The 17,800-nt window shown below is 43.2% G+C and overlaps 1 protein-coding gene across 3 annotated transcripts in view; it reads right to left on the minus strand.

Moving 5' to 3' along the window:
• Positions 1 to 17,800, minus strand: part of BACH2 (BTB domain and CNC homolog 2) — a 230,485-nt gene that overhangs the window by 156,212 nt on the left and 56,473 nt on the right. Inside the window, exon 4 of one of the 3 annotated variants that reach the window (XM_068149529.1) lies at positions 3,667 to 3,747. The exons of the other annotated variants lie outside the window; for them this stretch is intronic. The gene's annotated coding sequence lies outside the window, so the exon portion shown is untranslated. The remainder of the gene's footprint in view (positions 1 to 3,666; positions 3,748 to 17,800) is intronic. 3 annotated transcript variants of the gene reach the window in all.

Here is a 17,800-nt window from a genome sequence, read left to right on the forward strand (position 1 = left end):
AGGGTCTGTCTTTTCTATGCAAGCAGAGTTTGCATAAAGGAACCAGAGTTACAAAGAACAGACAACTGAACTGCTATTTGTATAAATGAAGAAAGGATTTAAAAAAAGAGCTGGGGATGTTATTGTTGTCCCCGTGTTCTACAAAGTGGCCTAAAACTCAGCAATCTAAATGTTTTGGGTTTTTTTTACTGCAGTAACTGCCAATGACCATCAAATGAAAAAGCCACAGAGCTAAGTCAAGCATGCAAGCACCCATAAATGAGGAAGATAAAGGCTAACATTCACCTCTGAAGATGATCTGTAGCCCCAGTTACATCATCTTAGGTCACTTTGAAAATAAAGCTACAAGTTCTTTACTCGTAGCGCAGCGTGTCAGACACGTGCTTGTGCTTTTTTCCTATTTCCACCTACTGGTCCCTGCAGACAGCTGCGAAATCAGAAAAAAAGTAGAGTGTTGTCCACTGTTCCTAATTAAAACCCCATAGTCTTGTGGTCAGAGAGCTCTGGAGGACTGGCAGGGTCGCGTGATTTGCTTGAGGTCAGACAGAAAAGGCATGCTAGACCAGAGATGATGGATCTCTTGGCTCCTGTGTGCAATGCAGCACTCCACAGCCAGGGCCAGAAAAGCAGTCACCAGGAAGCTCTGACTCCTTTCAGTAACCTAACCTTAAATAGACTAAATTTGCAAAGGGGAAACACTATGTAAAACCCCCCTCACATCAGCTGAATTCAGAGTAACTTTTTCCCCCTTAACGCCTTTTTGCACCCTGTTGTGGGCTTAAGACTGGATGTCTTAACCATAGAGAAAAGTCTTTCAAGACTATCAGAGAAGTACAAGGAGGTGGACACTGGAAAAGTGTAATCAGGTGGAGAACTGGGCCAAGGTTGAATTTGTGTGTTTTGCATTTTTGTATATATTTGTGAAGAGTATTTCCATTTCAATTTCCAATCACGTGGAGTGTTTTTGACTCTTCAGGGATGTGTGTCTGTGTAAAATAGCCCTCTGTCTGCTCAAACCAAGACACACCCACAGATGTTGCTCTGGAAGCCAAGAGGGCCCTGCAGTCTGTGTCAATCTCTAGTAGCTCTCTGCAGTTTTTCTGCATCATCGAGTGCCAGTAAGCGTTCACACTCCAAGTAGTATCTGGTCTGACCATTTGCATGTTCCTCCAGCTGCTCAAGAGCCCATCTGCTTGGACAGGCTTGCTGGCTTCACTCTTTGCACATGACCCAAGCAATTTCATCACTAACCCTGGAGAACTTGGGGGGCACATTGGTGACAAAGTGACAGATCTTTGCATTTGTGACAAACTCACTCCGTCTGTTACCTACTATTTCCCCCAGGTATTTACTTCTGGAGGCATGAGGCGTCTGTGTCTTTGGTGAGTTTCCAATACTCACATCCACATGTTAAAATGGAAATAACATCTGAGTGGAAGACTTGTAGTTTGGTCTTTACATTTGTATTTTCAATGACTAATTTTGTTTAAGTTGGTAAACGCAGCTGTTGCCTTGCCAGTTGGTGACATTTCCTTTTGGACTTCCCCACTGGTTGGTGTGTTTCTGCCAAGACATGTAAATTGACTCATTCCTTGTATTCCTTTGCCTTTTTATACAATGCTTCAGTTAGGATTTGCCAAAGGTCTCCTGAGATTTGTTTTCCTGAGTAATTATTAGCCCTTCAATGCCAGACAGTCTTTACTTAGATGTTTTCTGAATCGTCACTTAAGCATCCCATGCTCAGGGTGCTGGAAGTAACTGATGTAACACTTCACAGTATTATACCTAGCTGTACTTTTTCTCATGGTGATTTGGTCATGTCAACAAGTCAAGAGCAACCATAAAGAGGTGACAGAATGCATGCCCTTTCATACAGCAGCATTATCCATGATGAACCATTCACTCAGCTGTCCACTTCCTTCAATGGCTCAAGCTTGTTGAGACTGAGCAATTATTATAAATACATACCTGAAAGAGAAGATTAATTTCCTGAGAAAGGCAATAAAAACACCCTTCCTCAGAACCACAAAAACCCCAGCTGCATCAGATTGGCAGGTACCCTGCTTCAAGCTAGGGAGCAGGAGAGGCTGTCCAAGACTCTGGCCATTCTTTTATCTCCTGAAGAGAAATGGCTGAGCTGAAGCTGTAAATGAAAAACTGGAATCTCTTGTTTTGGTGTTTGGGTTTTTTCATTCATTTTCCATGGACTGTACCACTGAAAGGGATAGAGCTTCCCTTCAACTGTTGCAGTCACTTATATTATCTTTCCAGGATATTTTCACTGGAATGCAACTTCTCCATCAGTCAGATTGTTATGTTTTTTCATAGCCTGCTATTTCTCAAAGAACTCAACAACTACTCATGCCATAATTTTTCAGAAAGCCTCTCTACCTGTACCTTTTTGGTCTTAGTGAGTTTATGGTTTCTGCCTTTGTTTTGTGAGACAGCATCTCTGCTCTAGGATTTTCAGTACCTTTGGCAAAATCATAGTGCTCCTCCCATCAAATCCTTCTCTCCGTGTCACTAAACAGTTTTCAACTGTTTAGATAACCTTAGGCAGGCCCACTGGGTGGTGGCACCTTACCTGTTGAGCTGATGCAAACAACAGCAAAGGGGAAAGCTTTTCTGGGAATTATATCAGCTTCTTGAGCAAGGCTTTACTTCTCTTGATCTGAAACCGACTAACCTGCTGCTTTCGCTGGCTGCATTCAGATGCCTGTTGTTGCTTTGATATATCCATCCTTGGAAAGCTCACTTACTTGAGCTTGCTTAGCTGAAAATCAGTTACATTTTTTGCAACCTATGCCTTGTTCACTTGGTAGTGAAAACAAAAGAAACACCTCTATTACTACTTCTCCTGAGGAGGTTTTTGCTTTTTTTCTTTTTGGTCCTGTCACAAAAAATAACCATCACTTGTACTATATGTGGGTATCTGCTGAAGATATCCACTGTGTTCTCCTCCAATACACTCAGACCACAACAATTCCACCAACTGCTCTGGGGACATCTTTACACTATGTCCACACCATCACCAAGAGCCTTGATAGCAGACAGGTTGAGCCAGGCCCCATGTTACTGCTTTGGATGATGCGTGGCCCTTGATTCCTCCATTCTGTCATCATCTCTACCTCCAAGAAAGAAGTCTCCCCGTTAGTAAGCAGATGTCAGGCTGAAGAATGCGGTCCAAATCTGCTGACAGCTCCTCTCTCATCATAGTAGTTGTCTGTTGGTAACACTGTGTAATTGTCATTTCATGTACTGTGTTTGAAATCTAGTTCAGAGCAATTGACCACTAATTGGTTCCCAGTCTATAAGCTATTTTTCTCTCTTGGAAGTAATAATTAACACTACACCCTCAGAGTTATAATCATCTTGCTTCATGAATATATTATAGCTTTGTTTTCATTCTTAGATTGCACTTTGTCAATTTCTTGTCACAGGCATTTTGCTTACTCGGAGGATTTTACTTCATGTATTCATCCATCTCGTTCACCTCCACCTCTTTTAAGGTTGCAACCTTTATTCTGGTCTTCTAGAAACCTACTTTCAGTGGTTGGGTTTTTTTTCCAAAACTTTCTCTGAGGAATTTCTCAGAGGCTTGCCTTCCTGACAGTTTTCACCAAAACAGGTCATATCATTTCACCTAAGACAGAATCTGTTACTCACCTGCCATGTGCTTTGCTGTAACAGCTACTTCGCTGTCTTCCTCTAATTGCCTCTTTTCCAAGGACAGATTTTTACCAGGAGCTGAAGCCAAAACACGGAGTGTTGTATTACTGCCTTGCATCTCAACCATGTTGCTTGGCTAGGTCAGTTTGAGCCATGAGACACTATAACCTCAGCCTCTGCAAGTTCAGTTGCAACCTTGTTTTTGGTCGTTGGGTTAGGTGGGTCACACACACTACCAACCACTGAGAGAACACAGCAGTTTTTCTGTCACCTACATTCTGCTCGATAAGGATGCTGCAAGATGAAAAGATTGCAGAGTACTCACATTTTACAGTAATAGCAGCCATTTCAATACCTGGCTTAAAAAAGAAACCACATCTTGTATTTCAGAAGCAGCTGTGTTCTGTCTCCAGAGCTGCTGTGAATTGTTCATACATTCCTCAGCATGACATTTTGCTTTGTCTCCCACCCTCATCCCCAGCACACTAATACGTTAGTAGTTATCACCACTCAAATCTTATGCAGGTTCACATTAGGACTCCCTAGATCCAGAGAAACATAGAAACTGAACACCTACCAGAGCTGGAGAAAAAAAATTCAGTAAAAAAAAAAAATGTTGGCTGCTGAGCTAGCTCAGATTCATCTGTACTTATGGTGCTATTTGGTTCAGCAGATGGAGAATGAAAGGGAAGGTGTCTTTTGCCAACGATTTATACTACCTCACGTGAGAGATGTTATCTATACTCAGGCCCCATGTGACAAGACATTCTGGACCTGACAGCGGGTAAACTATAAGGGAAGACTTGGATAGCCAAGCCACAGACCTGAAATACTAACATTCAAAAGTCAGGATCCAGGAGAGAACCCAAAATGGGCCAGAAAGACTGAAAAGAAGAGTAGATCATCACTGCAAAAAGCCCAGTTCTGTAGGAAGACAGGCTCCACACAGGGGGAAATATAACCCAGAGGACCAGTACCTAGGACTTGCTATATTACTTTTTCAGAGTAAAATTATGGGGGGTACCTATCAATCAAACAAAGGATGTAGGAGCTGGACCAAACCTGGATGTTATGAGCTGCTCTGAAGGATGGTCAACTGATTAAGTCAGCGCACTATTTACACTGGTGGTGTCATCCTGGGGTGGGAGATGGGACAGGGAGAGAGGAGAAGGAAAAAAACCAGTTCAGGATTACAAGAGTCATCTGGTCAAAAAAATTAGACCAAAAATGCTTTTATCCAAGATACTGAGAAATCAGTGTCAGCCTTTCCATCTTGCTAAATAAAGAGAGAAGACACTAACATGGAAGACAAAGAAAAGACATTCAGAAGAACATAAAAATACAAAGACAACTTTAGGATGTTTGTAGATAACCAGCTCTCAAGCAGTATAAATACAGACTGAGCAAGTGTAACCAACTTATAGCTTGTCTCAGAAAAGACAAACCATGTACATTTCACCATTACAAACAGCCAGCCGTGTAAAGGCTAAAACAAACAGCAAGGGACCTGGGTTGTGTTAGAAACCTTCTTGTATAACCCTGAGCAACTTTGTGCTTCATCTTACAGACAAGTAAAAGCTGTCTATACAGCAGCAGATGCCTGTGAGATTTGTTTGATACACTTTGCTGAGGAAGAGCCATCAGAGGTGGCTACAGGACTTAGCTGGTACCGCGCTGTGCTACCCCACCAAGTCTCCATGAGAAACCTTCCAATGTACATTTTTTTCTAGTGAAGAGCAGGTGCCTGAGTAAATAAGAGATGTTACAAAAATCTGTAGCTCTCAAAAATCTGTAGGTCTCAGGTGAAGAAAAGAGGAAGCTGAAGGAAGACTGAAATAACTACCTCAGATTTGCAGAAGAACAGCTAGCTTCTGTTGGCCCAAGCAATGACAACAATGCTTCATTTGCTTTGATTGTGAATTTTAATTTTGTGATACCTAACTTTCTTTGCTTGGTCTTAGAAAGGCTAGACAACAAATCTGTACGTGATTGTGTTGCGGTTTCATTTCTGCCTCTTGAAAATTAACTCTCTTTGACGGAGCGCGTTTTAATATTACCTGTAGTTGCAGATAAGATGGGCTGCCACTGACTGCAAGATCGGGTTTGCTGTCAGCTTTTGATTTTATTGCTGTGAAAAAGCAGTATGTGCAGACACAGAAAGGCAAGAATTGAAGCTTCAGCTCAAACAGGAGTTCGCCCCAATCCCTCTTCCCAACAGCAAGCACTGAAGACACCTGGGAAGCCCAAAAAGCACACAGGGTCATCTCCTTAGTTTAACTCCTCCACTTCTGTATTTCTTTTGTCTTTCATAGAAGTGCTTGCTTAGCATAGAGAAGAACCACTTGGGGGATGAACACCAAGGGAAGACTTCCTTGCTGAACATTTTTGTTTCATTCCTCATTAGCAGGTGGGCGACAGCCATACATACTGACGTGGGTGAGCACATGGGGGTTTCATGGAAGACAGAGCACCAACGTTCATTCCCAGGAGGTTCAATCTCACTTACATGACGCCTACATTCACACTGCAATCACAACTGCACCAGCTACAATCTCGTTAGAGCCTCTGCTCACAGGATGCTGGTTAAAGATATCTTAAATCCTGAATGTATTTCTCATTATACCAAGTACACTGACAGCAGACTCAAACTCAGGATCTGGAAAGCTTTACCAACACCTTTACCATTAATATCATCTGCAAGAAAGTACTTTTCATTATGTGCTTTTAACAATCTGATAATTTATTCCTTACCAAACTCATAAAACAACAGCACTAAAGATAACCAGGGACACAGGAGCTTTTGATGTTGGCTGCTTGCTTACAGGACCCAAATCTAGAAGACAGCCATCACTGCACTGAGAAATGTCACATCAAGCTTTCCACTAGTTTCAACATTTCCCATTCCATTAAATAAAAAAGGGGGTGGAGAAAGGAGGAAACCATATTTCTGCTCCACTTACTTGACGAACGCAAGAAACTGTGCATAGAAGAAATCATCTGTCATAATCTCTCTGAATCTTGCTGAAACACACAAAGTAACCAGAATTTGTCTCCATGGTTTAGGCAACTGGTTTCAAAATCAAAGTTTCTGGATACCTTGGCTGAATGCTTCTAAATAACAAGTACCTGCACGTGAGGATACTCACCAATAAACAGCAGGTTTCAGAATTCAGAGCCTATCTACACCACTTCAGTCTTTCAACAGATTAACTCCATATGACAACTTAGCTACAAGTCTCAGCCTGGAAGCACTTCCCTTCCCCCCTCCACCTAAATCACAGTCAGAAACGCTCTGAAGGGAGATTAGGGAGACAGTTTTGCAAAGCACAAAGCACTGACCTAAATGTGTTCCCGTTTAAGTAGGTGGAGGTTCTGAACGTTCGGTCCAGCCCTTTGTGTTTTTCAAGATCTGCGTATGCTTTTAAAGCCTCTCATTTCATTTAATGCAGGTTTTACCTTCTCTGGAGAGGTTTTCTACTCTTTGCCTATTTTGCTATAAATATACTGACAGATTGCACATACGCATATTCTGCTGAATCTAGAGAAATGAAAGGTTTTGTGCTTCACCTGCTAGCTCGGAAACAGCAACAGCTGCACGCGATGCACTGGCTTGCGCCAGCATTTGGTAGCGGTACCCCGGCATACAGGAGGGATGGCTGCTTCAAACAACGTGCTCTGTAAGCTTTTATACTAGCCAAGGAGATGGCAAAATATAGGCCAGCTGCATTTCTTATTTTCATGCACACAACACTGTTAGATCAATGGGATTTGCATGGATTAGCAAAGGACAAAATTAGCCTATTTTAGTAATGGTAAAAATGGCATTAAGATTATAGCCCATCTCACACTCCCAAGACTAATTACTTCCCAACTTAATGTATCAAAAGGCTCTTTCTGCCTAACAGAGTCATGTCAAATGAAAACAAAATAGTTCTGTCCTTTTTCTTTTCTCTCTCGTAGACATGATACATTTTAAAACTGAAAGAATTAATCACCTCATTTATTTTAAAGAGTGAAAAAAAGAGCACAGGCTGCTGTGCTGCTTGATTAGAAACACTGGACTGGGAGGCTTCTGACAGCTCACTGAACACTGAGCTATGATATCACAGTTGGCATGATGTAATTCCTTTCAGAAGATGGAGCTCTCTGATACATCAGGGAGGTGGCTCTTCCTCCCAGTTACTCCTGAGATTCTCACATGTGAATGACAGAACTTGTATGGGAACATTCAAATAACACATCACAAAGATTTTGCAATGATAACCAGTATTAGTTCTGCTAAACATTATAAAAGCCTAAATTTTAGGTTCCAGTCTGCAAGGCTGACTTTCCCCAGAATGAAGTAACTGGTGTCTTGAAATAGAAAGAAAATAGTTCTGTTGTCCTCTCACCAATGCTTTACATCCCTGTCCTAGGTCAAGCTAGCACTTTGAGCTTCCAGGGCAAACACCCACTGGAGAGAATGTATATTATCCCCACTCCCCCTCCTTCTTCCCCTGTAGGGAAAAGGTAGGCTGGGGAAGCTAAAAGGAGTAAATAAAAACACTTGCACAGAATTGGAAGTTAACAAAAGGAGTATTAACAAAAGTACAAGGCATTAAGGCAAAAGGAATATATATACACAACACGGTTTGCTGGATGGAAGTGGATTAGGCCCCATAGCGTAACAAAGCAGCTCCCAGCCAGCAAGAACCTCCCCACCAGCCAGCAAAGTGAAAGCAAAAGAGAGCTCCCTTGAAAGCCCTGCCTCTTATATAGAGGATATGTGGGAAAGGGAAGGGAATAACATGATACATAATCCAGCGCCACCCCCTGTGTAGGGTTTTCCACCCTAGGGTCCAGCAGTTAATCCTCATCCTACAACAGTCCCCCACTGAGACACATGTAAAAAATAGCTGATCTACGAGCAACTCACACGTTTGTTTTCAAAGGACTAAAATATAAAATAGGCTGAAGGATACCTAGGATGATGCAGGGAAACATGCTTTGACCAGTGGCAACTTCCGCTCTCTAGGCTGGTCCTGGTACATGGCTGCCACACGTTCAGCCAAGCCCACCTTAGTCTACAGATGCGGCAGGCAACTCTGCGTGTAGCTGCTGACAAAGGAAGGGGTTATTTGCTTCTAAGGGAGCAAAGATTACTACAGGCAACACATTATTAACACAGACCCCACATGGACACTTGTGCAACAATTGCCCCTCCAAATATCTGGCCTGAGGTGATGGTCTGGGGCCATACCTGCAGCTGTGGCAAACCCCGGGATGGCTCAAGCTGGGCAGGGATCCAGCGCAGGTCTGCACATTGCTTAGCCATCCCAGGGTGGGCAACTCCAACAGCATCCCGAGCTGAACCCCAGACTGATGATTTGCACAGCATTTTCCTCCAGAAGGCAGTTTATTCTGGCTGCTTTGTTCCAAGCTGCTCACATCCACAGTTCCCTGAAGCCTCAGCAAAGGCAGGGCTGGTTTACAGCCTCTGTTCAAGGGACTGCACCTCAGCAGGGCTGCAGGCATGCACTACAGTTTAAGTGCTCTGGGACTCTGCAGAGTGAAAGGCATAAAATGCTAATGTACTACAAGACTCCTACAAATATTTTTAAACAGCATCTCCGGTATGTGGAACTATTTTACAGGCAAGTCAGTGTTCTATGACACCAGAGATTATTTTTTTTTCTAAATCTTTCAAAGTTTAGATTTCACAGAAAAAAGTGGGTGTTGATAGGCTCTGCCAGCAGCACAAACAAAATGTACAGATCCAGACTGCAAATGAAACAATCTCTGCAATGAGCAAATTAAGGCAAAACAATGGGGGGAGGGGAAAAAAAGAATCCATAATATACAGCACTTTAAAAGTATTGAACAAGGAAGCAGAACAAAGATTTCAAAGCACATTTGGACGTGTCCTTCTTCAGGCAACGTGTCAAAACCACTTCTCCTCCCCTTCTCCTTGACAGACGGTCTGACTGGGCCTGAAGCCACACCACCAACCTGTGATCCTGGCAAAACCCACAAGGTAAATAATGTTGGGCACAAAGTGCAACTGGATGGGAGGTATGAGAGTGCTGAAGGATGAGATGCTGGCAACTGAGCACAAACTTCTCTGAAACAATGCTCCAGCGTGATGCCAAGAGCGCTCTGGAGGTAAATGCTACGTAGCCAGGGCTATATCCATCTCCGTTTGAGGCCCTTGTGTATTTAAAAGCTCAACACTCCAAATTTCCTGGGCAATTCCCAATTCTGTCCATTTTGATTCAGCTACTAAAAAAAAACCCTAAACCAACAAGCCTTCAATCATCTAGCTAACATTTAGTGATTTTTGTTTTCTTTTGTGATGTTAATATGGCAAAAAAGTGGTACCGTGCTCTTTTGCAAGGCAGGATGTATTTCACAAGGACCAAACCACCTATATGTGTGCTTTGTGAGAGCAGATGATTCCCTCCCAGCTAAAAAACACTGAGGGGATGCCAAGTGACATTATTTGGGCCTTTTCTTCTGTTTTAGCATTGTGTAGCAGAACCATGTGCACGAGACCAAATCGATAATCAAAGCCAGTCACAGCCAGTGACAAATCTCTCTGATTCTACAAGTTTAAATGTCAAATTACCGATGCCACTTGAATTCTGGTCTGCTTTTAACTTCAGATCAAAGCTACCAGAGCTGGGAAGACAATGCTTTCCACCCTCTGCCTTCCCCCCTCCTTGCTGCTCTGAAATCATCTGTCTCCAAGCCAGAAGTCTAAATGGAGTGTAGGGCGAGTTCAAAACTGAGAAGGTTGATGAGAGTCTACTGCCAATTCCGCTCTGCAGTCACAGCTTGCTCCCACAGCTCCATTAGCTGCCTGCAATCAAGGGCAGCCGACTCAGTCCTGCTTGCTGTCCAGGTTTAATAGGTTCAGCTAGTTAATGAGCAACAGCTAGATTGCATTCCAAGACTTCACATCATTCACAAAGCAATTAAGTGTACACTTCTTGGTCCCCTCCAGGAGCCCAAGAGGAGTGCCTCATTCTACTGAGAGGATAAATGCAAGCTGCAATTTTCAAAACTGAATAGCGTGACACAGTGGGGAACTGTCAGAATGTTCACCTTCTCCGAGTATCACACTGAACACACCGCTCCTTTTCCAAAAGGCCCTTGCCTGTGCAACCTTGGATTATAGATTGCTCTTGCCAGATGAAACCAAGAGCTGTATGCCGCTGGGGGAAGTGTCTCAGCGAGCTACTGACAAAGCAGGCTAGGGAGTTGTCGTGTTAGCAAAACAAAAGATACTTAATTCGAAAGCCACTTGTAAAGGCAGGAGTACTTTTTATATGCATGTTTTACATGTTCCCCGTGGAGGACGGCAAGGCACCTTACAAACAACACAATGCTTATCCCCAGATTTACAAAGCTCAGGAGCTAAGTGGCTTTGAGCCCTAGGGCATCCCTCACAAAACTAGGAGAGTCCCCAGAGGATAAGGCTACGGCTACGGCTACCTCCATGGCCAGAGCTGAGGGAAAAGCAAGCATTTTCTTTTTCACTTGCCCAGGCCCATTTCCCTTCTCCATGCTCTCACACAATTTTACTGCTGCCCTTATATGTACCACTACTGCTCCAAGGCCCCTTCCAAATGCTTGTGTCCTTTCAAGCTCTTGCTTCCCAGCCAAGGATCCTGCTGTTACAGAGTGGTAATTTCTCCAGGAGTGCAAAGGATCTTCAGCCTCAAGTGGTGTGGTAGTACTTGTTGGGCGGAATTTTCAACCCACCACAAGTGGTTTATTCACAGATGGACAACTTCTTATCTGTGCAGGCTGCATTTTTGAGGCTGTGCAGCTGAACCCAAGGGAGAAAGGACCTGGTTTTGCTCTCCACAAAAGGACTGAAAAGACATGCTGCTTCTATCTGACACCAAACATTAAGAGCCAGGATCACAGAGCCACTAAGCAGATCACAGCCACATCTAGAGAACAATGAAAGAGAAATGCTGGTCATACGCTCTTCTCTCCTCATCTCACATACACTGCTCACATATGAGATTGAAAAAGGTTTACTGTCTCGTAACACCATTAATGAAAAGGAAAGAATAACCAAAAAAATCCCCAAATACTCAACATCCCTTCACAACCTATTTCTGTAAACCAGGAATCAAACAAAACGACCCTGGACAAAGGGATCTTTTGAGTTTTAAAGAATCAGATTGCTCCATCACTAAATCCACACAGATTTGGTTTCTTTGAATGAAGACACACAGAAGTATCCACTGTCTAAACTGGAGATGAGTTTAAGGGGAAAAAAAAAATCAAACCAAAAACAAACCCAAAAAAATCAATCCAACCCTTCACTCATTTACCAAAAGACTCATCACTGAACTTTAAAAAGCCTTACACAATAACACAGACTGGTTGTTTTACTTTAAATGCAAAACCTTGGTATGGAAAGGAAGCACAGCTCAGGAGTTATTTCAGTTTTTTCTTCTATTATTCTCCATTTCCTTCACGTATGCCAGTCAAAACTATAAAATACTTGTGGGAGAAATGCAGAAGGCACGGTTTCACATTCCAGAAGATCTGTTTCCATGTGCTGCATACAAGCCAGATGACCACCCAGGAAAGTCAGGCAAACATGATTCGGCCCAGCAGTGCTGCAACTGCACACTAGCAGCCTTCCTCCATCAACAATTTGTCCTGGATTTGCCGTGAGAGGTAACCACCAAGCGCTATGACCGGCTAAGCCTGCGACATGATCATCTCTGTGCCTGCTCTGAAACAATACTAATGACAGGCTCTGCATTTTCTCCTTTAATAAAGCTGTGCCTAGTTCAGAGGCACTGCTAAAATAGTTTGAATACATCATCCACCACAAATAAAGAGTAGATAATACAGGAGCCTGTAATATCAACAGCTCTTTGCTTTTCATACTCTTCCATTCCCTGTCCCTTTGCCCTCTATCATAATACTTTCACCCCAGTTTTACTGGGGAAAGGAGAGCAAAGTTGGGTCATCTGCAGTCTTAGGAAAGGGTACAATCAGCTGTTTTCTCTCCTTAGAGCCCATGACTATTACTGACTTTTCACATGTTGATCACAAAGATTTGGTAACTGTTTCAAAGTCACTAAAAAGGAATCAGTCCTCTGGAAGCCAAGCTGGTTGAGAAACTTTGCTGGCTGGAACAACAGAAGTAGGCATGGCTAGCATTTAACAAAGCAGAAGGCATTTGTTTTTACTTAACTGGGTAAAAGGCAGCACAACTCAGCCAAGGACTTATTTATCGGACTGGAGTGCCTGCAGCAAGTTGAGGGTGAGATGTCTGTAAGGTTTCTGCAATCCCTAACTTGGAATGGAGGTAAGTGAACTTTGGTTTCACTGTTTGAGTAAGATAGTACAGAATGCCTGTGCTATGTGAGGTGGAAATGTTGATTTATAAAAGGGATGTCCTGGGGGCCACGTGGAGGGGAAAGCAAAAAAAAGGTCTTTAGAGATCTCTCGAGACGATACCTTTTCGATATCTGTTGGCCAATACTTTCCACCAGTCCAAGACTGTCACCAGCACGAAGGGATAACAAACTGTTGGTGAGATTCTTGCTTTGCAAGAACTATGCTTTCATTTCAGCAGTGAAGAATGCTGACTTGAACCCTGGGTACCCCTCTGACCTCTTCGGCAGAAGCGCCAATTAAATTAACAAAAGTAACAAGTATTAACCTAGCCTGGACCCAAACCTACACTCAGCAGTGTTACTACCAGAGGATACCTCAGTCTATGCTAATAATTGGTTCCACCAGCTGTGAGCTTATTTGGCTCTCAGTTGCTGCTTTCAGACCCTGCAAGGGGATACATGAGAGGGGTGGGCAATGAGACCTCAACTTTGGATCAGTATCAATTCTGCTCTGGTGAGACCTCACCTGGAGTACTGTGTGCAGGCCTGGAGACCTCAATATAGGAAGGACATAGACCTGATGGAGAGGGTCCAGAGGAGAGCCATGAAAATGGTCTGGGGGTTGGAGCACCTCTGCTACGACAACAGGCTGAGGAAGCTGGGGCTGTTCAGCCTGGAGAACAGAAGGCTCTGGGAAGACCTAATAGCAGCCTTCTAGTACCTGAAGGGGGCCTACAGAAAGGATAGAGAGAGACTGCTTAAAATGGCTTGTAGTGACAGGACGAGGGGCAATGGCTCCCAACTAGAGAAGGGCAGATTTAGATTGGTTATCAGGAAGTTCTTCACTGTGAGGGTGGTGGAACAGGTGGCCCAAGGAGGTGGTTGAGGCTCCCTCCCTGGAGGTATTCAAGGTAAGGCTCAGTGAGGCCCTGGGCATGCTGATCTAGTTGGGGACGTCCCTGCTGACTGCGGGGAGGTCAGACTAGATGACCTTTGGAGGTCCCTTCTGGCCTGGACCATTCTGTGATTCTATGACACGCATAACTGACTCAGGTCATGGCAGGGCAAAACCATGGAGAGGTCTTCCAATAGGGATGTTAGTACCTGGAGGTGCTGCAGAGTCTCACTGGGTGTGGAAAGGAAAAAAAAAAAGGGGAAAAAAAAAAAGAAAGAGTTAAAATTGGATGACCTTGCAGTGCTTATCTGGAGTTGTCAGGCAACAGTTAATGCTGAGGAATCTTGCAATTCTGTTTATATTCTTTCACCACAAGCAGGTGTTGGGAAGCCCAGCATGGGAGGGGCATGCAGATAAAAAAAGAAAGAGGAACCACTCTTTTTCTCCGATGTGCGTGATCTATTCAGATGAATCCCTTTACCGACAGGCTCTTTTCCTGGAATCAGCACGGGTGCCCAAGCCTCACTCCCAGGCTCTCTGACGAGCAGACAGCATGCCTCAAATGTTTAGATTGATACCTTTTTGTGGACGATGGGGCTTCGATAGGAGTCTGGAGGAATCAAGTAATTTTTCACAGAGATATTACTAAAAACTCCAGGCTTTTTCAAATTTAGATTAATTTTGCCTCTGTGTGTGTGTTTTTTGTTGTGGCTGATGTTATTTTCATAGCGTTATAGTCAGATGCTGTCGTGTTTACCATCTGAAAAGCGAGGAATAAAAGACAATTGTCCATTGGCATCCATCTCATTCCTTTCTTTGGTTACCTCGCGTATTACTGTGCATCTGATGTTTACACTGATGGATTCTGTACCGAGAAATACTTAGACCAGCAGATTTCCCCACATGTGCTGCTGCTCCTTGTCCACTGCCGCAGCCACCTCACTCCTTCCTTTCTTCTGCAGCTCTTTGTTGCTGAATGTCAGGGTCATCAGTGCCACCGGCTGACATGATTAGTGTGGCTGACACTACACCACTGCTCTAAAGGAAGCAGGCAGAGGGCAAGGGTGTGTGTGGGAAACCCTAAAACACCCAAAACAAAGACTGCAGTGATTTTAGGCAGAAGAAATCAGGCTCAAGCAGACATTAGCAGCCTCACTCTTTCCCATTAAAGAGGTCCTCGCGCCGCGATGGATGTATGCGGCATTTCAATGTGGTCCCATGCTCGTACAAACAGTTCTTTTCTGTCTGCCCCAGCACATATCCTGGAGGTATGCTCCAGGTCTCAGAGATCATAGGCAAAGATTAGGGATGGAGAAAAACAAAATGGTTGTATAAAAAAGCCAAACCAAACCAAAAACCCCCAACAACAAACCCCAAACAAACCAAAACCCAGCATCAGACAGGAGATAAAGCCTGACCTGTGATTCAGCAGATTCAAATGCTCAGAAATACAACAGCCTGTGCACTACTGAAAGACAGCAGCAGTCCATTACACTTATTGATTTTCAGCACTTTGTCAGCACTAATGATGTTACCTCATTAAAAGAGATAAATGCCCTACTGTTCTACCAAAAGCATCTGCTCCTTCTTGCCTGTCGTCCTCCAGCAGCGCCCTCAGCTGCAGCACAGGGAAATAGAACCAAAATCCAATGCTAAACTCACTTAGAGCTTGCTAAGGTTGCTTTTTTGTGTTACTCTTTCAGTTATTTATTTTTGATGGGGTTATTGCACATTTCTTATCAGTCATCTCTTCTCTTGGCACCGAACAGGTGCATCAAAGGCAAACAAAGCCCTGTGAGCCAACACGGCCTTCCTGCCAGTAAAGGACTTTTCAGAAAGTAAACTGAAGTCTACCTGAAACAACTCATTCACTGTTGGTAAAACAACACAGGCTGCAACTTGGACTGCAACAGGTGAAGAGCTAGGTAAGGTTGTGATAATGACTGCTGCCCCTTAACGCTCAGCAATGCGATGCCACATATCACACATCTGTTTTATTTCAACAGATTCCTTGTTACATGCAAAAGTAGCAGTTTACCATAATGAATGTTTTATGCATTATTCCTTTGTGTACAGGGTCTCTAAAGCACACATTATTAGAGTCTATTAAACTCTCTATTTAGCAGAATTACCAATGTGCCTTTGGGGAAATTACTACGATGAAGCTGTACCGGTATTTAAATTCCAGTTGTTTAACAATCTTTTCTTAATCACCAATTCAGGTATCTACATTAAAGTGCAGTCAGACTTCTTCCAGCGTGGTACAAACCTGTCTATGAGCTGCTTATGGAAATTAATATATATATATATTTTTTAATAAATGCAATGTGGCATGTTTTTCACAGCTTTGAATGGCGACTGCTTTAAAATAACAGGAACTCCTGATCCTCTTCACTGAGCAGAGCGCTTCAGAGTTAAACCTGGTTACGGAAACAACTGACTTAGTTTCAAATTTGTGAATGTGTGTCCATGCCTCTCACAATAAGAAGAGATTTCTTTTTTAATTATTTTTTATTTTTTTTATTTCAATAGGAAGAATCTGGTGCATTCCAAGGGAGGTAAATTTAACTTCATCATTAGAAATCACAGGATCCAGCTTCCTGGGGTGGGGTGGAAGAAACCTAGATTCCAAGCTTTTAGACTAGACTAGAATTAACCAGGTTGGAAAAGACCTTTGAGATCATCAAGTCCAAGCTATCATCCAACACCATCTAAACCATGGCACCAAGTGCCCCATCCAGTCTATTCCTAAATATCTCCAGTGATGGTGACTCCACCACCTCCCTGGGCAGCCCATTCCGATGGCCAATCACTCTTTCTGTGAAGAACTTCTTACTAACATCCAACCTAAACCTCCCCTGGCACAGTTTGAGACTGTGTCCTCTTGTTCTGTTGGTGGTTCTGGGAGAAGAGACCAACCCCCAGCTGGCTACAACCTCCCTTCAGGTAGTTGTAGAGAGCAGTAGATTTCCTCCATGACCTCTGATAAATCATTGTGTTCCTGTTTACATTTCTCATGACTTCAAAAGAGTAATCTCATCCTCTCTGAGATGCCTGGAAGTGCTCAGGCTCCATCTATGGGGTAGTCAGGCTCTCCAGCAAAGACAAGTGAGCAAGTACCCTAACAGATGTCTTGTCCTTGCCACTACATCACAGTAACAGTTTTACAGCTTCAGCACCAGTTAAATTTTCATTCACTTTTAATAACAAAACCAACAAAAATCTTAAGAAACCAGTGGGCACAGAAACAGAATATAAGTAATGAAGGGGAGTTGCTCAACAGGGCTTCACATCAAACACACACACAGAATTTAGACCACCATACAACGTGTGTTTTGATCTGCCAGAATTCAAAGTTTATGTCCAAGTACAGATGAAAGGAGGATTAAAGTCATCATTGGCAGCTGATACATATAGTAAAGTCTCCTCTGACAAGTATAAATCAAATACTGCCTGCTCTTTTTTTTGCTTTAAGGTAAATTCAATGCCCTCTGGCAGGCCTACACAGGGAATGTTTCCATCACGACCAGAAGTCCTTTAGAGAGCAATCCTTGGGAAAAAACAAGAGCAAACGTGTGGGCTGACTTTATCCATGCACTAATTCCCTATAAATAGATGGAAAAAGTACTTCCTTTCTGCAGTTACAAATGCTGAGCTACATCACCTCCTTTGCTTCACAAATACAACCTTATTGACTTTGCTCAAGTTACATGTGCACCAGAGCAGATTATGTCCTTGTGTGCAATGGGAGGCCAAATCTCCCACAAATAAGGGAGGAAAAAATCCGTTCATCTTAAATGAAGTAGGATAAGGAACATTTCTTTCACTTTTAAAAAGGAGATGCATGAAATAGAAAACACCACTAATTTCACTTCTTCAGTCTGCC

The sequence above is a fragment of the Melanerpes formicivorus genome, unplaced genomic scaffold, assembly GCF_026170545.1.
Source record: "Melanerpes formicivorus ecotype bairdi unplaced genomic scaffold, bMelFor1.0.p_v2 SCAF_2, whole genome shotgun sequence".
NCBI lineage: Eukaryota > Metazoa > Chordata > Aves > Piciformes > Picidae > Melanerpes > Melanerpes formicivorus.